Source organism: Taeniopygia guttata, chromosome 4 (genome assembly GCF_048771995.1).
Source record: "Taeniopygia guttata chromosome 4, bTaeGut7.mat, whole genome shotgun sequence".
Classification (NCBI taxonomy): Eukaryota; Metazoa; Chordata; class Aves; order Passeriformes; family Estrildidae; genus Taeniopygia; species Taeniopygia guttata.
This window is the reverse complement of record NC_133028.1, coordinates 33,042,522-33,070,334: the sequence shown is the minus strand read 5'-3', so window position 1 is coordinate 33,070,334 and position 27,813 is coordinate 33,042,522. Positions and strand designations below refer to the sequence as shown.

The 27,813-nt window shown below is 33.9% G+C and overlaps 1 protein-coding gene across 39 annotated transcripts in view; it reads left to right on the top strand.

The window, feature by feature from the left end:
• Positions 1 to 27,813, top strand: part of TENM3 (teneurin transmembrane protein 3) — a 1,292,556-nt gene that overhangs the window by 651,394 nt on the left and 613,349 nt on the right. For 36 of the 39 annotated variants that reach the window (XM_072927759.1, XM_072927755.1, XM_072927753.1 and 33 more), the window contains one exon: positions 8,949 to 9,099. The exons of the other annotated variants lie outside the window; for them this stretch is intronic. The gene's annotated coding sequence lies outside the window, so the exon portion shown is untranslated. The remainder of the gene's footprint in view (positions 1 to 8,948; positions 9,100 to 27,813) is intronic. 39 annotated transcript variants of the gene reach the window in all.

The following is a 27,813-nucleotide window of genomic DNA, read 5'->3' as shown; positions in this document are numbered from 1 at the left end:
TTCTGCTGTATGCACAAAGACTTAAAGCTCCCAGCAAGGTTTTATACTTATCTGTTGGTCTTCTGAGGTGTTTCTCTTTAAATTTTTTAAAGAGATCTTACAAACCTCATTTAGACTTCTGAATTTTGCAAACCCAATACTGAAACTTAGCAGTGGCACATAGGATCTTTATTTCTTTTTTGTCATGTGGAAGTTTTTATGGTGGCATTCATTTTTTTATTTCTAGTGCCTTGAAATAGCTGTTTCAAATCACTAGTTGGTCTTCACACATATGATAAAGTATTTATATTTATTGAATTAATTATCTTTTTTCTGCTGTTTGACATATCTAATGTAAAATAATTCACCTTGTAGAGGTCTATCTTTCTTACAATCAGCTACGCCCTGCCCAAAATCATGACCTCTGGTGGTTGTGATGCAAGGATCGAAGACTTGGGGATTTTGCTTTGGATACAAACAAATCTTTTTTTCAAGTAATGATGAAAATTGGACCTTCACTTGATACCTTCAGGGTCAAGCTAAGTTGATTCACTGTTGAAAGACACTAATGCATTTAAAATTAGTGTAAACAGAAAAACTAAAATATCTATTGACAAGAAAAATGACAGGTTGACCTCCAAGCTGGCAAGATACCGTCACATCACAATTTCTTGAAATTTAGGTTTCCTGAAATACATAGCTTTTGAAATAGCTTTTGTAAAAGGTAAAATCAATAGATTATATTGAAGGTAGAAAAGAAATTTTGTAAAAACAGGGAGGTTTAGGCTTTTGTTTATCTTTACTAAAAAGTACAATATACAGTATTTCTCAGAGACATTAAGGAGTTATACTTCACAGATTTATAACTGTTACAGTAACTTTGTACATTGACAATGTCCTGACTTTTCTGCTGCTCTCTTTTTGTGACATGGCATGTTTGTAGCTTTTGGTCTTTCCTACAGGTCTTGCTTTTAGTAGAGGATGTTGAGAAAGGTCTGTGGACTCTAAAAATGTGTCAAAAATGTGTAAAAAAATGTATCTATTCAGAATTAGAATTTTTTTTGTTTTTTTTTTAATTTTTATTTTGTTTTTTGTTTTTGTTGTTGTTGTTGTTTTTTGTTTTGTTTTGTTTTTGTTTTTGTTGCCTGCAACTTAGTGAACCAGATTTGCAAACTTGAGTGATCTGTACTGGCATTTTGTTTCTAGCATGTATTACAAACTGAACTGAATTTCTTATACTTCAGGAGATTTAAAGACTGTCATATACAGTATCCACTCTTTCCAAGTATCTAGAATATGTACTTCCAAGGTAAAAAATAGCTGCTTTACTAATCTAAAATTTTGACAGCCTCCTTGTGATGCACTTATGCTCTAGGTGTCTGAATTCAATTTAAAGTTGAGCAAATTGAGAGAAATTAGCTGCATAGCATAGTGAAATATAGCTTTTGATGAGGCCTCCAGAAATTATTCTTCTTTGAAGTAACTCAACAAATCATTTTTTTCTATATCAGTGTATAGGAGTTAAACAATATATCCCATGGAAGGAAATAATCTGTAATCAGTCTGAAACTTTCTATTATACTTTTTGTAGTCTTACATCTGAAGAAATATAGATTATAATTTTCTTTCATAGAAAACCTTGTAGCAATCTTCGTTCAGTCTTAGGTTAATGTGCAGAGAAGCTGTTCATCTGTAGTAGAAGACTACAACTTCCATTAATATTACAGTCATGTTTTAATTTGGGTGCTTACTTAATAAATTTTATTAGTATACTATCACTTAGTTATCATAAAATAATGCAGTTATGGTTGTTCCAATATTTTACTTAGTATAACTAGGTTTTTTTGTTTTTTCACATATCCATCAATTTTGCTTAACTGATGAAGCTATTTAAAAGGAAGCATTTATTATTAATTATTGATCATACTTGACCTTGTCTCTGTGGGCAGACAACCATAACATTATGAGCAAAACTGAAAGTAAGAGGAATGTACAACAATCTTATTTTTCAAAGCGTCACAGAAATGCCTTTAATGTTATAGGCATATAAAACAACTGGTATCTTGTATCTCATCTTGTCTATAAGTGGTATATCAAAATATTTTAATGAGATAAAAAATGCTCAAGAGCAGAGGAAAAGACAGAAATTCACAGATGCTGGAAGCTATTTTTCCCCTTGCAGGCTTCTACTGTTAAATTGAAGCTTCATAACTACGTAAGAGTTATCTCTGCAATTTAAGGGGTTTATTTGCCATTGATTCACATAGGATTTTCCACAGGTCAGCCACAGGAACAGTGCTGGGTCATGATGCATCTGCTTAAAGCTCCTGACACATCAAGAGCAAGATAGATGACTCTTGTCAGAGGGATACATGTTGGACAACTGGTCCCTAAGGCTCTAGTGTTCATAGTAATTGCTAAATCATTTACATCATAAATTAGCAGGAGCAATATAGCTACAGTAAATGACTCACATATCTGCTGCTTTGTATTTACTTTAGAGAGATGGTAACTGTCAAGTTTCATAGGTCCTGATAAAAGCAATACACTACTTTAATTAATCTTGTGTTTCTTCTCAATGTTCATATCTAGTAGAGATTCTTAGAAAAACACTATGAAATAAACCTCAAAAATTAACTCTATTTTAATATAATTGTCATGAAAATACAACATTTTAAGTGAATTCTCTAACATTTATTCTAATTTCAATGGTTTAGATCTATCTTGTAGTCTATTCATTCTTTAGAAACAAAATAGGGACATAATTCATGTTTCATAAAATGTTCAAGGTTACAATTTCTGCTCACTGTCTTAAGAGCTTTTGTTAAGAAGTAATAGATTTGTAAGAAAACAGAGAAATTACCTACCTTTATAATAGTGCCAGCTGTAAATTTACATATTACTTAGCAATTGCCTTTATAATTTTCATGGATGGAAGATGCCTCTGAAGGAAATATGATACTTCAGTACAATCATGAAATGTTGCTTTGTGGTGCTATTTTGCCTCTTCAGTATTTGTTCTAAATGTTTCAGTTTTGCTTACCTATGCTGAACAATGTAAAAGGTATGGAGAAAATCTCCAATTTCCATCCTCACTCCCTTACTGACAATACGCCCAAAGGATGTAGGAGCAAAAATACAGTAGCCTGTTCCTTATGGAAAAAGTCTCATGTAATGTTAGGCATAAAAAAATGATCTGAACACTAGGCTGGTGCTTACTGCCTAGCTGGAAAATAGCTGTAATCTGAGGTTTAGGGTTAGAAATGACAAATAGACCAAATATTAGGGGATTTTAATGGATGAAGAAATCATTGTGCATGTTAAATGTACATATTAATCATGTTAGTATAAAGTGAATGAAATGGCTTTGAATAAGTTAATTTGGAATGAAAGTTGTTTGCACACTGGAAATTCATAGGAACTAAAGGCTTTTACTGTGATCTTGAAGCCATTAATCCAAATTTTAATCAGAGAAGTGATGTAATGGAAATTATGCATTTCCAATGCCTCCTTGATCTCTGCAATAGATATTTCTTTTTTATTAAAAAACATATACTTTGTGTCCTCTGGTTTCTAAGAGTTCAAATTATCAAACTGCAAACCTCCACATATTCCTCTTTTCTGTATTCACAGGAGAGGTTATAATTAATGATAATTTATAGGATAAGTCCTCACTGAGTTTTTTATGTCTAAATAATAATATGCCTGTGTTTAAATGTGTTGAGTTGCAATTGTCTGTTCAGGTGCAGACTTCCAGTACTGCAAGAAACATGAGTACAGGCATCTGCTTTCACTGAGTAATTTCCAGGATCACATCCAGGAGCTGTTGAATCATGACCTAAGATGCATTAGCAGCTGCTGCATTTGTAATAAATGCTGTGTTTTCAACACTTTGCAGAACATAGACTAAAGCTCCCTTTTCTGCCATTTCCCTTCACTTAGAGCTGTGTGTTTCTCTTCAGGTAGCTTCTCTTTGTAGCATCTAGATTCTCTTCTTATCCAGAGAAGTGGATAGAAATAGTGTTACTTATACGCAGTTTCCAAGGAGTCTGAAAGGGTTTACATGCCAAATATATAAATAACAAGAGATAATACTATTCAAAGTCTGCAAAGCTGAACACATAGATGATCCTGATGTTTCTGAAGGAACATTTTGATGCCTGCCTAGGATAATTTAAAATTATTATTGAATATTGCAAGCCTGAAAAAAGCTCCTGCCATCCATACCTAGAGAACTGAAACAGTAGTGTGACTTATATCTGAATCTGAATTAAAAATACAAAATAAACTAATGCACAGTATTTTTTCATGTGAAGAGAAATAATTTTGTTCTTATGAAGAGGTCACTCTTGGAGGTTTTGATTTCCTAACATAAATATAAGTCACTTTGTTGATGTTAAATTTAAAAGTATAATTTTCAAAGTAATCTGTTACCAAGGTAAGGCAGGTTTCTTTTGCGTCTGTTTCAGTATTTCTGTAATATTCTGCAACATTTAGTAGTCTTGAGGATGATCCCTAGACTAAAAAAAGTGGGCTAGATTTCAGGACATTTTAAGGAACATTTCCTGTTAATTTTCTGCTACTATCACTTAGAAAGAACTAAAACATTTAATTACTTATTTCATTTAACTTTTATCACAGAAAAACATTTTCCAATCAGAATATGCATTCCAGTTCATATTGCTGAAAGGCATGCCTGACTGAAAAGGGTCAAACAATTTATAAATTGCTGCTTAAAAGTGAAATGTGAGAAAAAGCTGTCAAAAACAGAAGGTGAAGTTGATTCTTCACCTGCCAAGGCTGGATGCATTGAATTTTAAACAGAATTTTGATATTGTGTTATTCTCTCCTCTTGGTTTATTACAAGTTGCAAGCTGATATACTTTTATTCTTGTTAAAGATTTTAGTCATAAGGTAACAGAGCACATGCTGTGTAGCACAAGCTAAAGGGACAGATGCATAAACTGGGAAGTTTTCCAGATTAAAGGTACTTAACACTGAATGCATTTGATGTTCAAACACATTGTGGGATCTTGTAAATCTGTCATAAAAATGCACCAAGGCTGAGCATGAATTATGACTCCATGCATGCTGGTCTGCATCTTGGCCTACTAATCAACATATTGATTTGTTTCTGATCTATTAAAATATTTTCTTTTTTTACAGAAAGTCTGTATTTAGAATTTGTGTTTCATAGGAGTAGTGATATTGGGTTAAAATTTTATTGCAAAAATGATGCAAATATTTTGTTAAAAATTCTTATAGTTGAGGGGACTTTGTTTAGGATTATAACATCCTATTAAATCCAGATAATATTGCCAGAAATTATGCTCTCTCTCTCTCTCTTTCTATCGAATGCTATAGCCTTTTAATGAGATTTTGAAAGCATTTGAGAGAGTGGTACATGAATGATATGATAGTATTCTTCCACTATTTTTCAAAAGAGAGAGAGGGATTGAAATTATTTTGTCAGTGGTTCAGCAACCAAAATGAGAAAAATAGGAAGAAGTTGAGAAGTACATATGACCACTGATTTTACAAACAGAATGTACGATTTTTTGAGTATCAGTACTCATCTTGACCAGAGAAACTTTAATCTGCTATTTTCCAAATTCTTCATACAATTTAAAGAAATTTTCTAGGCCATTTTAAAAGACTATTTTGCTCTCGCAGCAGTTCTGTAATGGTTATGAACACAAAAACAAGCAATGTACAAAGCCCTGCACAGGACAACTCTCAGCCCTGCACAGGACCGTCTCCAAGAGTCACACCATGTGCCTGAGACCATTGTCCATACACTTCTTGAACTCTTGCAGGCTTGGTGCTGCAACCACCTCCCTGGTGAGACTGTTCCAGTGCCCAACCACCCTCTGGATGAAAAAGCTTTTCCTAATATTCAGCTTAAACCTCCCCTGACACAGCTTCATGCTTTTCACTTGGATCCTGTCACTGATCACCAGAGAGTAGAGATCAGTGCCTGCCTCTCTCCACTTGCCCTCATGATGAATTTCCTTGTGAGATGACAAAAAGCATTTGTTTTTAAAGATGCTATGAGGATAGGCTAAGGAAATTGTTATCTTTAAGCCTGGAAGCGATGGCTTTGAAGGTAGCCAATAGCAAGCTGTGCATACCTACAGGACGTTAGTGAGAAACTGAGGAAGGCTCCTCACAGTGGATGAGACAATGGTCATAAACTGAAGCAGAGTGGGCTGTGCCTTAAATTGAAGTATAAGGAGCAAATTACTAAATGAAATTATTTCATCCCCTTTTTCTTCTACTTTTTATGTATTAGGGCTTTCTGGGAAAATGGTACCTGCAATTACATTAATAGGATAAAATGGGTTACATTACAGTGACTTTTAATCCTTAAGGATAAAGGCAGATTTTTCTGGTAAGGTTTTTATTGATGGCATATTTATAGATATTTAGGGAAATTATGGGGTTTGTCGGTTGGTTTGGGTTTTTTAAATCTATTTAATAAATACTAGAGGGAAATCAGAAGCAGGAGTCCCAATAAAAAAAAAAACTCAAAGTCAGTATTTCACACATTTCTTGGTCTCTAGTGTGCTACAAGAAGATCACAAATTACCTCAATTTCCTAATTCTGTAACTGGCTATCCAAGATTGCAATGGGAGTTAGAGATCCATAAAAGTCTAAATTATTATTGCAATTGGAGTTCATAATCTTTCGTTTACATGGCTCTGAGCACTTTCAAGACCTTTTTCTACTGTAGGTTGTATTATACCCTTCAGTTGTGTTGTGAAGAGGAAAAAAATGAGAAGATTTTCTACAGCTTCCCAAGTTTTCTCCATCACCACATCTGTGTAAACACCTACCAAAGACCTGTATGTTCTTTCATCTTCCAATTTCATGTCATTAATATTATTAATTTTTATTTTTGCATGGAAAAAGGCCTCATTTTTCTTTTATATTTGCAAAGCACCTCACACAAAGAAAAATGCAAGTAGGCAACATAAGAAAACAACACCTGGAGAAGTTATATTCCTTCCATTCTGAAGTGTTCTCATAGTGGCATGTCTCCCTTTAATTTTTCATTTATTGAATAAATATAATTTCAAGTCTAGTTCTGTTAATGATAAAAAATTTAGCCTTCAGACTTAAAATTTGTGATGCAAAAGTGTTTTGTGTTTTACTAAAATCCTACCATAGTTTTTACTACCATAATATTTGTCTGTTCAGAAAAAAATGAAAAAAATATGCTGGAATCTAGCAAATTATTCGTGATTAAAATTGGTTCTTGGAATTTTTAATGTAGTTCAGTACATTTTTCCAGTTGTATTTTCTGTATCTGTTCTTTTAATTTAAACTTATTTTGATTAACATAAATACAGTTTCTTATGGCAACAGATTTTGAGACTGGGACGTGGTGTGACTCTTAGGAATGGTGCTATGGGGGGCCTGAGGTGGACTTGATGATATTTAAGGATCCCTTCCAACTCATCTTATTCTGTCATTCTGTGGTGTATTCCATCAGAACTCTTCAAGTCTCCTTAAAGCTGCCTCTAATTCTGCTAGTACTGATCTATTTTGTTTCTTTGTAATAGATTCTGCAAGGCAGAAGACAAATTTTGTTCTTGGTTTTTCATCTTTCAAATCATAATAATTAAACTCAATCAAAATAATTTTTACTTCATTTTCAAGAATGAAATCTGTCTTGCTTCCTTTAATGAGGAAGACCACAACATGGAGTCTTATGTCAAATCCAAAGAGCTCCAAATTTTATTTCTGTCATCACTCATATAACCTGTATGCATGACTGAAGTGGGCTGTGGGATGCATGGGATACAATTATGGAGTTTAGTTCTTTACATGGTGGTTTGTGCCTTCCCCTGTTTTGCACAGGTTTATGAGTACTTCAGTCCTGAGTCTGATTCGGAGAATCCCATTCTCTAATATTCCAGCAAATAGAAGCTACTTTCAAATTATTTATGAGGATAGTAGACAAATTTATTCCATCCTTTAAAAATCCTGAAGGTTAAAATGGACTGCTTGATGTCTTTCTTACTAAAGTTGTAATCAGGGAGGGCTGTAATAGAACTCTGCTGTCTACTACAATACAGTAGACACTGTATTAAAGTATACTGTAATACAAGTCATGCAATTGGAGGCAATCCTATACAAAATCCTGCTTATTGACACTGTCTAATTTACACTATATAGACACATAAAATTAATTTTAACTTTTTGAAGATTTTATATCTATGTAAATTCTGATTTTCACAATTTTCATTGCATAAGTTGTGTTAACAATCTGTTCAAGTTCAGCAGTGAAAATAGTAGGTTTCACTAATAATCAGGATTCAAAAATTTTATGTGTGGCTGCATGATTTTTGAAGTTGCTTGTCATTAGATCACAGTGCTTAGTACAGGCACTGTCTAGAGAAGAAGGCAGAAATTGCATCAGAAATTCATGAGGGCCAAAGAGAAGTTGCAAATTCTATGAGTGACGCATTCAGAGAATGTGTCACAGGAGACTGTAAAGCCATGGAAACAGGGAAAGCTTGAGGTTTTAGTTCATTTGCAATTAAAGTTTGTGTTCAAAGTGACATTAGCTTTTCTTGAAGAAGTGACTGAATGGCACATACATAGCCTGAGAATTTAAGGTTTGCCTAAAGATAAAAATATTGATAATTATAATTTAAGGCAAAAAATTATTTTATTTCAGTAGTATTGACTTTTCTCATTTATAATGCTTTATACTGATGTCTTGGAAAATAGGTAAAAACAAGCATAGGTAAAAATAAAGATTTAATCTTTTTTTGACCTAAAAAAAAAGCACTTCTTATGAAATGCTCCTTCTTGACAAAGGTACATATTTATGTTTTTAAATTTGGGTTATTCAGGGTTTTTTGGCAGTGGAGGTTGACTAAAATAATTATCAGTTGGATATAGGGAAGAAATTCATAGTCCCAAAACATGGAGCTCAAAGACTGACCTTATTTCACAGGTGTTGAATATTCAATAAAGACTTCATCTGGAAGTGGCATCCAAGGTCATCTCTTCTTACGAGAAAACAACATAGCTCATAATTTCTAGTCAGCTGTGGACATAAAGGATGTACAGAGATGAGCTAATGGAATTGTACCACCACTTTCATGGTAAGTTTAATGTCGTTGAATTGTGAAACACATGCAAATTTCTCAGGGTAAAAAGTGCCTCCTACTTCTCTCTAGACCCAACCATAGTGGGATGTCATGAAGTTTTCTAATTACCACTCAGAGGTAATTGAAGAAACACTCACTACTTTGGATCAGCTTGTAACTGTCCCATGCTGAGCAGAGGAAGAGTTAGAATAATAAGACATGCAGAAAACAAGCTTATATATCTATATCGTCTATCTATATCGTCTATCTATATCTATATCTATATCTATATCTATATCTATATCTATATCTATATCTATATCTATATCTATATCTATATCTATATCTATATCATATATATCTATATCTAGATCTATAGATCTATATCTATATGGTTTTACAAGGTGAATTTTAAATACTTTTTAAGTTGGAGGCTGTATGGCACCTGGATTTTTACTGTGGGAGTTTCTAGTGCTTAAATAGTTTTTGAGCCAGTGTGTGCAGTCTGGATAACACAAATGGCTTTTACTCTTGGAGGAGACAGTTCTTGAGAGGACACACTTCTGTGCTCTGCAAGACTGTAAGTTTCATGTGTTTAATAGGGTTAGAGATATTTTAAAAGATATATCTGAACAAATGGCTTTTGTAGGCAGAACTTCTTAGTTTTGCTGTAATTAAAAGAATAATACCAAAATGATTGCTGATGATTAGAGGCTGTAGAAAAACACCTCTTGACATGTGTCTCTCTAAACTTTTCTTTTGTTTAACGTTTTTCAAGTAACCAGTGATGCATTACATTGCAAGTTATAAAATCAAATGGGAAAAAATGTGAGCTTTTACAGCACTACTAGTGAGCAGAGACATACATTGTGTTTTCACTAGTGTACTGCCTAGTGACTTGGGTAAGCTTTAAGTGTAACGCCAGCTGGCGATCACTTTCCAAACAGCAATGCCAAATACGCAAGGGGAAACAAAGCTATTGTGAGATTATTTTTAAAAATTAAGCTAATGTTCTAGAAACATGCTTCTAACTTCTTGTTCTAATTGGAAACATTCTAATCCAATGCTGCCGAGTGAAGCTGATTGCAGACTTAATTGCTCTTATGTAACAGCTAATATCTGGCAGTAACACACACTGTAGAACACAGGCAGGTTTTGAAATCAGTTTGTTCCCTTTGCCCCTTCTTTCTTTGTTGTTCTGTTTACTGTGCCCAGTTAATGTGCTCTTGTGCCATAATAATCTCTAGCTAAATGGTAATTGCTCTATTGACAGCACTACTGTACATTTTTGACACATCATTATTCATACTTAACCACTTGACCTGGAATAAATGTTAAAGCAATTACTACTGAGAGCTTTTCTATGAGAAAATTGAGGCAAAGTTTAAAGATAATCAAAATGCAAAGCTGATCATGATAGCAACTGGAAAAATGGCAAATCCTATTAAACAGATTTTTATTAGCCAAGTTGATGCCAGTAGATATTATCTGGTAATTTAGTCTTATTAAAAAGAAAATAAAGCAGCTAATTGTTTACTATCCTGGAACTTATTCCAGCTTGCAATTTGCAACTGAAATTAAGCTTTATGTGGCTCATCTATTTTGTCACATTGAAATATGAAAATCATTTGGTACAAAGCACATCTGCTCAGTCGTTTCCATCTTCCTGGCAAATCCTCGTTCAGTGTGTTTCATACATGTTGAGGCATTCCATTCATGCATACAGCAGCAATATTTTAGATATTTCTTTCTTACAAACCTAATATCTTCAGATCTAAGAGTTGACAATTTTAGTACTTTTCTACCATTATAAATACTTTTTGCAAGTATAATAAACGTGTGAGTGTAAGCTGTTTTAGCTTGGAGACTTTTAAGGGAATTTGGAAAGTGAGAGGGACAGTTATTGTTAATGCAACTGTGTGAAAATTGTCCAAATGTCCCAGACCAGCATTTTATTTTGATAGTTAATTGCATATTTGCTCTAGTTGTGATTGTATTCTTAAAGGAAAGTAAATGTTCTCCGGTTTAGTTGTTTAAAAAGTGGCATTTACACTGATCTCAAATAATTTCAAAAGACTCAATTGCAGCACAATGCCTTCAGTACAGTGCTTACAGTAAAAGCTGTAATTATAAGAGAATGCCAAAAGACATCAAGAAAGCCTTAAAGGGATAGCATAAGCTTTTACTGCCCCCATCTGAACTATGAGACTTGCTTGAAAACCACCATTAGGATGCAGAATACTGATTGTTGATATGTCACTATTGCTGTCATGGGAGAACTGTTGTAAGGGCCAGAAGCTTACAGTGGTTTCTATATTAATGAAACTTTTCCACACTTAATGAAAGCGAAGAAATATTGGGGTTTTTTTAATTAATAAAATATTAAAAACTAGGGAGGAAATCTCTTTTCATGTCAATCCACATTCAGAAGAGCAATAAGGTTCTGCAGCTGTGCTTTATCAGGCAGAAAAATCTTTTGTTTTTAAACATGCTCAACTCCCTATAACTGCTTCAGTATTCTGTGTGCCTATCAAACTGATAATAGACTGTTCAGACGGCATTTAATAACTCAATTCTTAAACTTTTCATTCACATTATCACTTCTGATTAGTTTTAGAGGAGATTTTACAGTAAGTATAAAGGACCACAAATTGTCTAATACATTTTCAAAAGCTGTTACACCAACTAAATGTATCTAGGTCTCTCCTATTTCTTCTGTTATTTTTATTCACAGCTGAGAAATATCTTAGTAATAATAATTATATATAATATATAGATTATATACATATAGAGATATATCTTAATAATAATTATAAAGTGTGTATATATTTATTCTTAGAATAAATAGATTTTTTCAACAGTTAGCCTTCCAGTGTTGAGGAATGTAGGAATTTGTTTCAGGTTTGACTTCTCAGTTTTTTATTGAGATACGTACCTCAAAATTTAAGCACTGCAAAGCATTTTCACTAGATAAAACTTTCTGTTTGTTTGATTTGCTCTTAAAATTTCCCCATATTTCATTTTTTTTTCTGTGTCCTTTCCCATTAATGTGCATAATATATTAAACCTTGGGGGTTTTATAGCCATGGATGCAGAGACCAAAAGCCCTGTTTGTATGCTTTTATTTTCTGATTTCTTGAGGGTTTTTTGATAGACCATCTTTTTAGCTCAACAAACATGGATTCAGGATTTTAATGCATGTCTTGGGTGGTAATGGGTGATTATATCATAACTGAAGACCACATCTTGTTAATTCAGATAATCTTTCAAAAATGCCACTTTGTACCATTAACTGAAAGACCACACAGCCTATAGAACAATCAACAGCTTTATTTCAGTTAAGCAGATTTTACACAGTAATTCCAATCAGGCCAGGCCATTTAAAATTCTGGTTTTTCAAATAGACTTCTTTTCCCTCTTCTAACCAAACTGAATGAAGCATAACATTTAGTATGTGTTCATCACATACAGCAAAAGACAACTAGCACAATCAATATACTGTTTTTCCCTGTCTGACCACAGTTTGTAGCAGAGAGGACTGTACAGGTAAAGAGAGTAATTACTGTTGATAGGCTTCACTGGTCTGGAGAAGAAATAACAAGATTGCTTATTAACATCCTGAGATTTTTTTTACCACAGTTCATATTGAGAGTTGTTGAATTTTCCAGCTTTTTTTTATTGGTATATTGTGTCAGGGAAAAAAAAAATCTTTTGGAATTTTCATCCACAGTTTTCTGAGCAGAAAAGGTTTGGAGAAGAGGATCTAAAGAATTCTGACTTTTAGGGATTTAAGGAAATTGGTAAGATTCACCAAACTAATAATACATTAGTAACAAATAATTACCTTGAAAATACCCTGAATTCTAAACTATCTACTCTTGTTGAAATGTTCTACCCATGCCAAAAAAAGTTCTTGGATTGTTGGTAGCAACACGTAGCCATTACTGAATCTGATTTGGCAGATTCGTATGAGATTTATTCTGTTCAAATAAAAATTTGAACAGAAAAATTTGTACTGGGGGAAAATTTGTACTGTCTGAGACTTTGCTGCAACAAATAGCAGCAGCAAAGTATAGCAAATAAAGAGAAGAGGTAATTTCTCAGTCTAACAGAAGATTCTACAGAAACACATTCACACTACTGTATTAACAGTTCCTGCTGCTTTTAAAAATAACTGTTGGAAGAGAGTAATAGAGAGTCATGACAACAGGGAAATCAGGTTCCTCTCAGAAGAGGATGCAAGCACAATGGCACAGCTAATGCTGCTTAATGGTGCTAGACTTTATTGAGTCCGTTCTTTCAAAAGGTGTAGCAAATGTCCAAATATCATCTTTAATATTTACATCAGGTTCGATAAACTTTTCTAATATGTTTACAGGCTTGTAGATCACGTGTGAACAAGAAAGGAAATGTAGAGGCATTATCTTATGTAAGCTATAGATTCAATTGTAAGAAAAATGAAACAAAGTGTTTGTTTCCTTGCTCAGTTTCATTCATGTTATGATTTTTTGCTATGTCTTCCTCCAGCTCAAATATTTGGCTAAATTTATACTCAGGTGAATTATATACTTCTGTATGTAAGGGTATTTCTGGATCAAATCTGCTGCAGGTTTCAGGAAATGTTCTAGGCGTCAGTGAACACAGCCTTACTGGTTCAATAAAGAAATAAAACTAGAAGGGGGGAAATAGATCACAGATGTGGTTCTCTGCTACTTATACAGCAGAGCTGATAGAAGTAGATGCTTGATGCTTTGTTTGTTGTGAGTTAATCAAAGCCCTCAGTTGCACTCTTTCAAGGCTTATCAGCATAGCAGACAAACAGAATTTTTCCAGGCTGAAATAAAAAAGCTGTGTTGGTAGTGGGACAGTTTTAAATCAAAAGCTGGATGAGGATGGGAATGTGGCAGAATTTGGAAGGAAAATAACAGAGCTGTCTGCTTCCTGGCTAAAGGAAACTCTTGGTTAAGGAGGAATGGATATTGAGTTCACAGAACTAAAGACATCAAGAGAGCAAGACACAAATACAGTCCCCGGTGTTACAGGGAGGAGATCATAGAAATGCATGGGCATGTTAGATAAGGGGCCTTGCCTTGGCTTTAATGGGGTTAGTGAGTAAAAACTTAGGACCTCACTAGGAGGTGGATAGTATGGGCTCCCTCAAGATGGATAGGCTAGTGTCTCTTTTTAGGCTAGCTAAACATGTGTTCTAGTTTAACCTGACAGATGTCTAAACAGCTGCTCAATTCACTCCCTCCTACACTAGGATAGGAGAAAGAATTTTTAAAAAAACAAAGTAAAATTCATAGCTTGAGATAAAGACAGTTTAATAGGGAAAATGATGATGATGGTGATGATGATAATATTCAAATAGTTAGAATATACAAAACAGGTGGTGCACATTATCATTGCTTCACACCTGCTGACTGATGCCCAGCCAGTTGCTGAGCAGAGGCTACAAGACAGTTTTCCCCCTAGTTTATATACTAAGCATGATGCCACATGGTATGGAATTTGGCCAGTTTGGGTCAACTGTCCCAGCTGTGTCCCCTCCTAGCTTCTTGTGCCCACAGCCTCTTTGCTGGTGGAGTGTGGTGAGAAGATGAAAATTCCATGGCTTGGTGTAAACACTGCTCAGCAACAACTCGAACATCAGTGTGTTACCAACAATATTCTCATCCTAAAACAAAACACAGAACTGTACCAGATACTAGGAAGGAAATTGGCTCTGGTATCCCAGCTTAAACCAGGAAAATATGGTTATGAGACAACCTAGAAGATAGAAGACAAATCCAAGCAAAGATTTTCTCTTATATTCAGCACATACTGCTGCCTTGTTTAACTGTATACTAACACAAGTGCAGAAAGCTTTGGTTTAAAAGTAAGTCTCTGAAAGAGAGTGTAGCTAATTGATTTGATTGTGCTATCTGCAATGTGATTTTGTCTTGTTGTTTCACCATCTTATATGAAAGTTATACTAAAAATGAAAAAAACCCTGAAGCATAACCAGTGTTCTCCGAGATGGAGGGATTAGATATTTTTTTCACCCAGCAGAAATTTAAAACCCATGTTCTCCTATCATAAAGATTGCTGGGCTGGTGTTATCCAGATGAATGCCATATGGATCTGGACAAATCTTTGAATTATTTTAATCCCATGGAACATTTTCTGTGAAAGCAGATAAAATTCTTCCACATGCCTAATGCTTTTTAAAGTTTAAAATATGATGGTTTTTCATACTATTTACATGAAATTTCAGATGAGAAGCATTACTTACCAGCAACAGTAACTTCAATATTACATACATAATCATTTTACCCTTTATTCTCTCTTATGAAAATAGAGATTATTCCAGAATAAGAAAAATGGATTCTTACTTTATTAATTTTTGAAACTGTTGTATAGCAGGTGTGACATGAGTATTCATGTTACTGGATCCATTTGTTTCCTAGATTATCATAACGGGGTTCAGTTGAAGTGATATTAAAATGTTGAGTTGTGTTCAATAGCCAGAAAGTAAAAGTATAGCAAAAAACATAGTTTCACTGACATGAATGAGGAAAAATGTTGTTTTATGTATACTTCTCAGAGGACACTGCAAAAGAACTTGATTTTATCAACTTTGAAGAGCTAACTAATGCATTACATTCTTTGAGATTATTTTTTATTATGTCTTCTAGCAGTATAATTATAAATGTGCTTCCCAAAATGCTGTTCTTGATTGTTGAAAATTGAGCTGGAAAACTACCAAATATCTTATTGTGCAGTTGGAATCCTGAATAAGGCACCTTGAGCCAATAGTACATTTTTAAATTTAGATACCAAGTGATTGGGTGAACACTGAAGGTGGCAGATCTGGAAAGCTCCAGATGTGCACATCAAGTTCTGCATGGCATGATTTCTGTCATTTTACTCACTTGCAGAGGTGTACAAAAAACTTGGAGAGGTGCCTGCAGATTGCTATAACAAACCTTGAGCCCTTTAATGTCTAAGGGTATTAGAAACAAGGGATGTAGCATGTTAATAATAATAGTAAAAAAACCTATGGGTTTTATTTTTTTTTAGCTATAGAATATGTAGAAAGCCAAAGCTTTCTTATAAGCACTGATCTTTTAGTTCTAATTCCCAATAAATTGACTGAATTCATAGATTTATACTCTTCATGAATGATGCATTGTACTCGTCTAACTAATGAGCAAGCATCTTTACTAAGCATGCATAAATACTCGGGTGGCATGTTCCTAAGTTTTATCTTTCAGTTTCTGCATGATGGTAGTAGTGAAGGAAACAACCAATTTGTTGCCATGTTTGCTTTCCTGATAGTTCAACCTTATTAGTGCCCCAAACTACAGAGTGATACTGATACATTAATCCCTCTGAACAGGAAAGAGATCTGTAATGTAATTTAAGGAGCATGTACTCTAGTCCTATTTTGAATTCATTGATCCTGGTTTTCTTATCACAAACAATGACAAGTGTTGAAAGTATGAAGAATTTATGAAATTAGAGATAAATTAATCAGGATACATTTTCTTTCTGTGAAATATCAGGAATGTTAGAGAAACTGCCTTGCTTTGTTAAAGTGTCAGTACAGTTTTCAGCAGAAATACAGGTCCAAAATATTTATTGGAATTCATTTTAACACATTAAATACTGAATGTGCTACTTCAGCTTTTAGCACAGATTTAGAACTAGAAACAACAGAGAGGCCAGTACAGAAAAGCTACCCCTCATTTTTCTGTATCTTCTGTGGTGTAGATTGCAAAACATTCACGAAGCTCCAATGTTTTAAAAGGTACCAAAAACAAGATCAGGACTTGCTCCATTGTATATAATGTAAGAAGAGCAAAGAGCTTAAATGAAAGAACCACAGCTGCCCTAGAGTGAATAAAAAGTAGTAATGTGATTATTACATTTATTTTATTAATATTGTGTATATTTTATAAAATAAAAGTATCAAAATAGTTCTAGAAAAAGAAAAATAAGAACCAATAGTACACACATTTAGCATGAACAAGTTATTTTTACAAGAAGATTCATGGCAGACTGTATAATTTCTTTTAGTACTTCACCTGTGACACTATAAATAATACATGTTTATTTAAGTAGAGCTATTATAGACTACTATTTATGTTGTACATAATTTATATACAGTGGTCTCCTAACATGTGTAGAGAATGTTCTCTCTAAAAAAAAAACAGAATAAAATAATTTTAAAGAAATGAAGCAGTTACTTAAACTGAATTGAATCAAAACTTGCATTTTAAAGGCACAGATTGATAACTTTTTAAAGAACAGTATTAATTTCCCTTTTCCACCCTGTGCAATATTTAGTGTTATAAATATTTTTTTAATTGGTGTGAAGCATTAGATAACAACAGAAAATATAAGTACTTGAACAGACTGATTACTGCTGAAACTTCAGAGATCCTGCTTGTATTTCAGATGATATTCAGGTTTCTAGTTAGAAATACATTTGTAGAATTTGTGTACATTTTTATGTAGGTTGAATGGAAACCTGACCCAAATTACACTGAAGTTGCAAGATCATCTTTGCATCTGTGACTAAATTCCAATAGGAAATTGTTTGGGAATTATGTGTTCATGTTTCCTTGGGGAAGAATCCTGTTAAGAATACCTTAGCCACTGTGCAGCCTGTAATAGCTGTATTTATTGACATCTAGAAGGACAGTGATTTCCTCCTGAGACAGCAGAAAAGCCTTTATATTGTAAATCTGTTCTAACTTTCTAATTTCATGTGTGAACACATTCCTCCATGTCTCATCTTTTCCAGGACAGTTTAGAAAATTACTTATATCAGTAATAAAATTCCCCATTCCCTATGCATGTGTTTTTATAGATGGTTGTCTACTCCAAGGTCTGGGATTTTTTCTATTTCTGACTGATGTTTATTTTACTGTTTTCTGTCTTTAGAAAGATGCTAGAGGTTGAATTGGCAAACTGTGTTGTGCACAGGACATCAGTTAGAAACAGTAACATTTTTAAGTTCTTTCAGTATATATTCTCTCTCCCACAGTTACACTGCACTTTTAAACTCCCAGGTGCTGCATATTTTTATCTATGTTGGCTCAAGTCTGGATAAAGGTATACAGAAGCTTTCTTTTTAAAGCAGCAGCTCTGTTTTGCCAGGTTAAGCAACAGAATAGCATTGAAATCTTTTTAGTGAGCATGAACTGTGTGTTATTTATTAAGGGACCTATCCAAAGTATTCTTGAGTTAAAGTTTCCTGTTGACTTTGTCAGTTTTGGCTCAGGCTCCAATGGCTGTGCTTTATGCTTTTGTTAGGAGGATTAAAATGTACTCTTTCATTAGTTAAGTGCAAAGTGAATTTCAAATGAGTCAGAATATATTTAAAGTATAACTGTCAAATCATTGGTATTGATTTAGACACTGTTAAACAGGGGCAGTGCTAACACACAAGGGCTTATTCTTTGTTACAACTTGCTTATAACCCCCATTGATGATAATGGGAATTACAGGCATGTCCTAAAGGGAATGTGCCCTTTGTAAATTCCCTATAAGCCTTAGATTAAGGAGCCACAGTTCTGTGACAGTTCAAATAATTTTTGTGTGTAGATGAAACTTTGTGAGCTCTCCTGTGTCCTTTCTTAGTAGTTCTTGGAAGGTAGATCTTTCAGAAAGAAATATATCCCAGAGCTGTTGTCTTGTCTTTCCTTATCTGACAGGGAAGATGCCAAGAAACTGTGCTGGGAAATAGACACGCTTTTTGTCCAAAGTGTGCAGCAAGAAAAGTTAGTCATTTGTACAGGGCTCTGACTGGTATTGGAAATTTCTAGTGTAACAAGGAAAGGTTTGTGCAAAACTGGTAGAAAAATATAACATGTACATTTTTTTTTTCATACTAATAGTGTATAAGTCTGAAACTAAAAGGATAATCAGATAATATTGAGGTAACTTCTGTAGCTAGTCATATTTTCACTGTAGTTAATGAGGATGCACAGTCTTTCTGAAGTAACCCATTGTCTTTCCCTGGTGTACTGTTATGTGAGCCATTTCATTCTTCAGGTACAATGCTTGCTGTCCAGATCAGATGCTTATATATTTATTATATTTTAAGGCATTTTCAGTTCACATAGCACTGTAAAAAGCAGTGTGAGATGGCATGAAGTTTGCCATCTGCATGCCCCTTTGATTTCTTCCAGAGCATTACTGCTCTTCCCATTACTGCTCTAATGGGACTTGAAGGGCGCACCCGTCATGGAGAATGTGTGACATAGGAGCCTGCTGCTCATTCCAGATTTCTCCTACACTTTGTGCTTCTGAAATTCTTCTCATGATCATTTTCGTATCATTTTCTCTCACTTCCATTCTTCTTTACTTGTAGGTTTGGGGCTTGATTCAACCTTTGTTTCTGTCTCAGTCCTACTGCTTATCCTAAACTTAGCAAGTTTCTACCTTCATCTTTTGCATATATCTGGTAACACCAGAAATTTTTAGGCACCTAAGTTTGGTGACTAAAGCTCCCTGACTATTAAAAAAAAACAAAAAAAATCCCCACATAAAAACCCAACCAAACAACAATAAAAATAAGCAAACAAAAACAAACAAACAATGAAAGAAAAACAAACAAACAAAACCCTAAACCAGAAAACGCCAAAAACCCTTGTGGGGGGAACATATAGGACTGGAAAATTGCTGATTCCTCCTTTTTGGCACTGGTGCCTTAGAGACACATACATAGCCCTTACTTTGCCAGGAGAATAAGCTATTGATTTCATTCTTGTTCTGCTAATCTTAGGAGAGGAAAGTGCTGAATTAAGATACACTGTCTCTTGGGTCACTGCTATAATGAGTAAGTTGTATCAAATGGCACTCTAACTTCTTTTTGTACTTTTAAAATGAACTTTCAGTCAGAGGCCTGTTGGCACTAACCAGCTTCACTGTTCCTACTCTGCCAACACCACCCACTCACAGGCTCAGGATGTATTCTGCTCTAGTCAGGGCCCTTGTTCCCACCCCAGTGCTGCCGCAGCCCCTCATCCTGCCCCCAGACACTTTCATTTTTCACACCAGTTATGGACTTGGCCAATGCTCTCTGGCCCTGTAGCCAACATCTGAGTTTCTTGGCCCCCTGTCCCAGCTGTGACTGTGCTGTTGGATGCATTGGGTGACCTGCTTTGGGAAGGAAGCCCTGCTCCTGCTGCCTCCCCTCACTCTCCCTCCTGTTACATTCTCTGGCAGATTTACTGCTGTAAAATTGCATCTTGATCTGTATGATGAACGTGCCCCTCTGGCCCCAGATCAGGTATTGAAGCCTATCTTGATTTCCAACACACTCAGGTGGCTCTCAGGTTTGTCCTTACCTCCTCCTTGCTTTGCACAGGAGGGTGGATGCTGAATTTTCTAGAACATCCTTAGTATTCAGCTTTTTGAATCTGACTTGGAAGATAAGTAATAGAAGCTGTGTACCTGCATCCTCTTGTGAATCTAGATATTTGTTCCAGATCCTATTTAAACAGTTTTGTCTTGAAGAAAGCAAAACCAGGTAGATGAGCTAGTCCAACGCAGTCTGTCCTGTAATGGTGTTACATCTCAGGCTTGGTTTTCCCTGAATCTCTCTAATCTGTCACTCCCTATAAGTAAAGACACCACCAAGAGCTACTCCTGAGAGCTTTCAGACTACTGAAAAAATTACATATAAATGTGTTTACTAAAAACAAAACCTGTTCAAATGCTTATCCCTCATAGGCATGATTCCAATAAAGAGCATCCCGCCAGACCAGATACAAACAATAACAACAAAAACAAAACAAACAACAAACAACAAAAAGAACACATTTGGAAAATCATTTATTGTGTCAAAAATTATACAAAAAAAACCTGCTCACTTTTAAACTCTATGAAAAGGATTAACAGTAGATAATTAAACACATCAAATATATTTAAAAATACATTCAAACAAAAAAAAGTGAATTAAACAAATGTTGGTGTTTACAAAATTATGAAAGTTAACCATCCAGTATCAGTGTACCAGAAAGAGAGATAATATGTACCTATGAGAATGTGGTTTTCAGCATTTTGTGACCATACCACCTGCATTAATTTAAACTCACTATTTTTTCATAAATTCAGTCTTTCTCAACAGAATGTTTACTTTTTCTTTTTTTTTTTCCTCTTTTAGTAGGTAAAACATAATCCAAAACTGTAAACATTTCCCCATCTGTTAGTGGGTCTTTCTCAGATGAGTTTTAACTTAAAATATAGTTTCAAGGGTATTGTTACCATTTGTCTGACTTGTTATGACATTTTAGTGATTAAGAGTTTTTGTTTTGGAGACAAATGAAAATCAACCAAGCAGAATCACTTTGCATATCCTGAGTCACTCTGCCCTTTGCTGTGTGAGGACAAACTAGTTTTACTGTTCTGTGCAGTCTCAGTACAATAAAGTCTACTGTTAGAACAGTCTTTTGAATTTAGTTGATGCCAAGTGGTGAAATGACTCAAATACCGATAGGCTTATGCAGAAATGTTGGCAGGCCAGCTCCAAATGACCAGCATTGTTCTGCAAGAAGTGTTCCCATGAAGCTGGTGAACTTCCCAGTGCCACACTGGATGCATTTTTATTGAAGTAAGTGTGTATACAAGGAATTCTTTTTCCCCTCTTTCCCACTTAGACGTAATTGAAGCAGCTATGGACTTCTTATAATGTGGAAGATTCTTTAGCTTTCCTACATACTGCGTCATCTCATTCATCATGGAATTTGTTTGGCAATTCCTCCCACATGACATCTTGCTTGACCTAAAAGGAAAAAGAAGCATGCTGCCAACATAATTATCCTTTATTTCCTGGTGCAATAATTTTAAAAAGAGAGTTGATACATTCTGTAGGCTTTCTGAAGGGAAAATAATTATATCACACACTCAAAATTAAATCCTCTTTTGAGCTTCTTATTAATTAACATCTCTATTTTGTGAGGAAATATACTCTAATAGAGTAAGTGGAACTAGTATTGAGTAATATCCTTGCAGAAAAATGATAAATTATATTTTCTGTAAGTTTTGAGTTATTAAAGAGGATTAGGTTTGTCCTTTTTTCTTTACTGCATGGATTTTCATGAACAAAATAAGGATTTATATTCATGTCTTTTGGAAATATGCTCCTATATTCACTGTTTGGTTAATCATAAAAATGAGGTTTATTTCCCTGAATACTATTTGATTAGTGGACTTAAAGCCAGAAATTATTTTAGTACCAAATGAGAAAATGTGAAATGCTCAGAGAATTATTACTTGCATAGATTTTGATATTTTCAAAGAAAAAAAGTGACTTTAGAAAATCAAATAAGATATTTAAAATATTATCAAAAACCATAGAGTATTAGAAAATAAGCCACTCATAATTCTGCTTCTATATCAGCAAAAAATAACCCAAATATATGAGAATTCAAAAATTAACGTGTAGTAAGTAAAAAGGAAGCTACTAATATAAAAGTAAAATCCATAGGGCTTTTTTTGTTTATTAGTATAACCTATAGGTTAAAAATTATACTTTTTAGTAAACCTATAAGCATCTAACACTTGTTGAAAGTGACCAGGGTCTGTAGAAAGCCAGTGAGAAAATTAAGTTGCTCATTTCCTACAGGATCTCTGAAAAGTAATATGTAGATTTCTCAGTTAGGCTCACAAAACCCTTTTGTCCCAAAATTGGTTTGAGGGAGACTAGTCCTAATGTGAGATGAGTTAAACACAAGTTATGTTCATTATAGGATAAAGATAGAAGAATTTGCCATGTTGATTTTTAGTCATAATTAAGTTAATTAAGTCCACCTGCAAATAACTTATTTGATATGATTTTAAAATAATGTTTCTTCAATTCAGCACTTTTTAAATAAACACCTAATCAAAACAATATATCAAAACTGAAAGCAGAGACCTTTTCTCCTGCACTACCAAGATTTTAATCTTTTGGTCACTTATTTTCTTTTTCTAAAATTTCCATAGGCAGCTTTTTGTCCTGGTTTTATGATCCCTTGATTTCAAAAAAACTGTATTAGGTATGGACCAAGGCTTTCATGAAGAGTGTTACAAGTAGTCTATTATACAAACCTGAAGCGATCAAATAAATTCATCCTGTGGACAGGACCAAGCAGCAAAACGCAGACTTAACAAGCAAGTGGCAGAGAACTCACAAGCTGTATCTCAAAGTGTCTGACTCTTCCAGGCACTTTGTCCCAACAGTGAAAATAATGCAAGTAAAATTCCAACACTTCTTTTCAAAATGGATGATGAAATCTGAAATCTTATTTTCTCTTTTCATGTTATTGATATCCCTGAAAGTTATTCTTTCCTCAGAAACAAACTGATATGCTGTATCCAGTAACAAATTTAAAAAAAAAAAAAAAAAAAAAAAAAAAGCTTGTTCAGAACAGTGCTTAGGGGTTTGCTTATAGGTGTCATTGTGTCTCACATCCCTGCTGTGAAAATCAGCTTGCATTTGAATGTGCATCTTGACCCATAAATGTCACCCTGGTCCACTGAGCATCTTGACTTCAACATTTCCTGTTGTAAAATGGACAATGGGATAACACTTCTTTTTCTGAAGGAGGGACCTGTGACAATGTGTGCATGTGTGCAGTCAGGAGAAACTGCAGCACTCGGGATTTAAAAGCATGTCATCAGCCACTGAGCAGGAGATCACAGGAGGACGAAGTTGCTGGACAGTTTTTGAAAAACACAAGGATTATCATTTCTGTTTCCAAGCCACTTCTCCTTTTCACGGCCCTGAATCTTTCTTGGCTTCTCTCCATCAATGGCTCAGCGATGTGTCCCATACTAGAGCAAGTCCAGCTGTGTGCTACAGCAACTGCCTTCGAACAATAAAGTAAGAAAATGCTGCCATTCCTGCACATACGTTGTTTATGTTGCCGGCCTTTTCTTAATTACATGCATTTTCTTGTATAAAACATCTTAACATTATGCTCATAAATTGAGAATGAACTGAGAAGTTTGTGTACAATAAAAGTATTTCCAGCTTTACAATGTCTTGATGATTGCATAACAATTTACAATTTCTTAAAGAAAAAAGTTTCCATTTTTTTAAAGAAAAAACATGGGTTTGCTCCAGAGTATTTTTACAAGTAAGTTAAGGTTTTTATGGCATTGCTTCATAACCAGAAAAAAGACCTTGATCAGATTGTAGCCTCAGCCCTTCAGTTTGAAAACCAAATGCATAATTCTATTATTGTAAGAGACAGAATTTCTGGCATACCTACTAGAAATTTAGGACTTCACAAATTTTTTTAATGTTAAATCTTTATAGTAATAGTTGTACACATTCCTGAAGATGCAGGCAGAGTACAGTGGTTTGGAAAATGCTCATGAGTAAATTCATTTGTCTCTGATTTTAATTAAATTTACAAAGAATGATACCGTCTTTTCAAAATAATACAGATTTATTTAACAGTCATTTAACTATATCCATTGCTTAAATGCCAGTTTTCACCCTAACTTAAAAAAATATAGATTATATTTTTTTATCATGGAGAATGATCATGAAGATCAAAACATAAGTGTTTTTTTCTTCAAAACATAGCACATATGGTTTGATTTTAAAAGTACCAAAAGGTGTCTCCATTTTATGCATATGTCTGCTTATGTATAGATAACAACCTGAATATTTTCATACCTTTTCTTGCACTAGAAATTCTTTCTGTATTGAGTGACCTTTTCTCCATGATCAGTTTTATAAATGAAAGAGGATTTGAATATCTACACAGGGAAAACCTTTATTGTTTGAATATGCATCATAAGTACAATATCTGGTGTTTTTCCAAATGTCTTTATTGGGACAGCAAGATTAGAATTTGATAGAAAATCTGATATAAATGTCATCTCTTATCAGAATCTAAAATGTGATGATTAACACCAATACCTTACGCACTGAGACGTTTTCACAGATATTCTCCAAAGAATTATTGAAGTATTTGATAGATCTCATTAGAGCACTTTGACGTCTCCATTCTTCATATTCAGAAGTAAAAACCCAAGTTAGGATACAGTTGCTTAGATGGAGATGGAAGAAGGTATTTAGGGATATATTGTTTATACCTGATTAGAGAAACCCACATTCAGTGAGGGAAACAGAAAGATATGATTATTAAATGTATGCAAGGTTTTAAACTATTAATTGTTTTTTCGTAACATGTAAGGTTATATTTGGCTATATACATACTAATTTAAAGAATATTGCTCATTCAGATTTAGAGGAATTAATCAGAAAAAGAAAGACAAAATACCTATAAAGAAAAAGGAAATAATTTACCAAGAATCACCAAAAAGTTACTGGATCTTGTGATTCATGTATTGTATAAAAACCAGCCTTTTGTGGATTGAGAGTTATAGGAGTAGGTGATAAAATATGCAGTATGGCATAGTGGCTTTTTACCATTAGCTGTTTTGCGTCTGAACTTAATCAAAAACTCAACAGAAGACTGCAGACCTTTTAACTGTAACAAAATTTGCAGGTTTTAAATCAAAAAAAATTATAATTTATTTAAATCAAAATAAATTATGATTTATTTCAAAATAAATTATATCACCTGTGCTTTTTTTTTAAATTCTGCTTTTTCCCTAAAACCTACGCACTACTACAAGCACGTTTCTTTCCTTTGATTTCTTTAATTTGCAGTTTTGCCTACTGAATAAGCATCCTAAATGCAATCATTGCAACACAGAATCTGAAAAACAGTTGCCAAATTATTGAAGAAAATACTTGGATTTGTCACAATTATCTCCAAAAATAAAACTAAAGCTCTTTTTCAATACTGAACATGACTGCAAGTCTCCAGAACTTGCAGGACTTCTAACAAGTTGTAGAGTGCCTACAGTGGCCTAAAAAAGAAAGCTAAAACTTTTGTGGCAGGAAATTATCGTAAAAAACAATGGATTCTAGACTACTGGGTCTTTAAAAAGACAATGTGTTTCCTAAATGCTACTGTTATTATATTTTTTAAATGTTAGTTGCACTTTTTTATTTTTCCATTTTGATATGATAGGATGATTGGGTTCCTTAGATAATAATAATAATAATTACAGGAGATAACTTGTAAACAAAATGTTGTCTATCAGAATAAAAACCTTCTAATCGATTGTAGTTCTGGAATAATACATAGAAATAGTCTACTTTTAAAAATACATCTACATGCACATTTTATGTGCAATGTAACATATTTAGTACTCCACACTCAATTCATTCTCTTGAAAGTTTTACTTCAAAACAACTTCATTGTTTTAAGTGACTAAATTAAAGCTTTTTAGTGTTTCCTGCAATCTCCCAAAACAGAAATAAAATCAGTTTTAATTTATTTTATTTGCATACACTGTGGATATAATTATTGCTGCAGAGTCTTTTTAATTGTTTTCAACTAGGTGCTTGTCTTTAAGTTGAAATAGACTTCTAATTCTACATTGTTGCTATTCCCTTGTTAATTTTGACAAAGCATCATAAATCCAGGTATTTAGGCTTATTGAATTTTGAAATTAGGTGATTAGTTGGAACATGGATGAATGAACTGATGCAAAGCAAAATGAATTTTATGATTTACAGTCATTTACAAGTTCCTTTGGAACTGTTATGCACAAATTGTAAAATGTATTAAGAGGTAAGATATCACAGTTATAATCAACAATGTAAATTTTTTTCAAACAAAAGTATTCAGGCAACCACCCAAAAAGAGTAATTGTTGAATAAGTGTTTGTTATACACTATTAGTTTTTATTGTAGATCATGCTTTTCCACTCCAACATTTCAGGAAGTAGAAAGGTATCTAAATAGACTTCCAGCACCAGTCAGTAACGTTAAACTTCCAAAGCTTTTACCATTACAATATGTTTAAAAATATTAATGTATATTACAAGAGGCATATTTAGGATTAAATATCACATTTATCATTTTTTAATTAAATTTTCTAATGGTTATTAGATAAAGTAACAGCAAACTACAATAATGTACTCCCTTAGTCTCTGGTCATCCATATTTCTATTATTGGGGGGTTTTGGGGGGTTTTAGTAGGTTTTAAATGAGAATAGCAATTCACTAATTTTGCCAGTGTGGTACAAATGCTAAGACATGAAAATATGAAGTAAACTGAGGATGCGTTGTGTTTTCTTTCCCATCAAATTCAAATTTGAGTTAGTAGAAAAGAAAGAAATAACCTAGATGTACTGTCAGAATCTAAAGTTCAAAAGCCACAGAACTCTACAGTTTTGTAATATTAATTTTAGTCACATTCTGAACTTAAAGGACTTAAGGGATAGGAGCCCCAAGAAAAGTTTGTCTTCATTTGAACTACAATTTGAAGACCAAACTTTCCCTGAAACTTGAATTAATTGCTTCAGGACTCTAGAAAGGGAAATTATGAGAATCCTGTGTAATGGTTCCCCAATGCTGGTGCAGGAAAACTTAAAATCAGGCTCTGGCTATTCTTCTAAGACCTGGGTTCCTCTCTGCTCTAAAGTGGAAAGTGGAAGAGCTTCATGCTTTCTTACTTCTCTAAACCCTGCACCAAGATCAAGATTTGGGCAAATCATTCCAAATTTGTAACCTCTTTTTTTCCTGCAAGTCAAATAACTCTAGATGAAATGTTATGGAGTGGATCTACTTCTAATCTAGAAAAATATTAAAAACCTCAGAATCTTGATGTGCAACCTTTGCTAATGAATTTCTCCAGGCATTTTACAGCCATTTGTAAT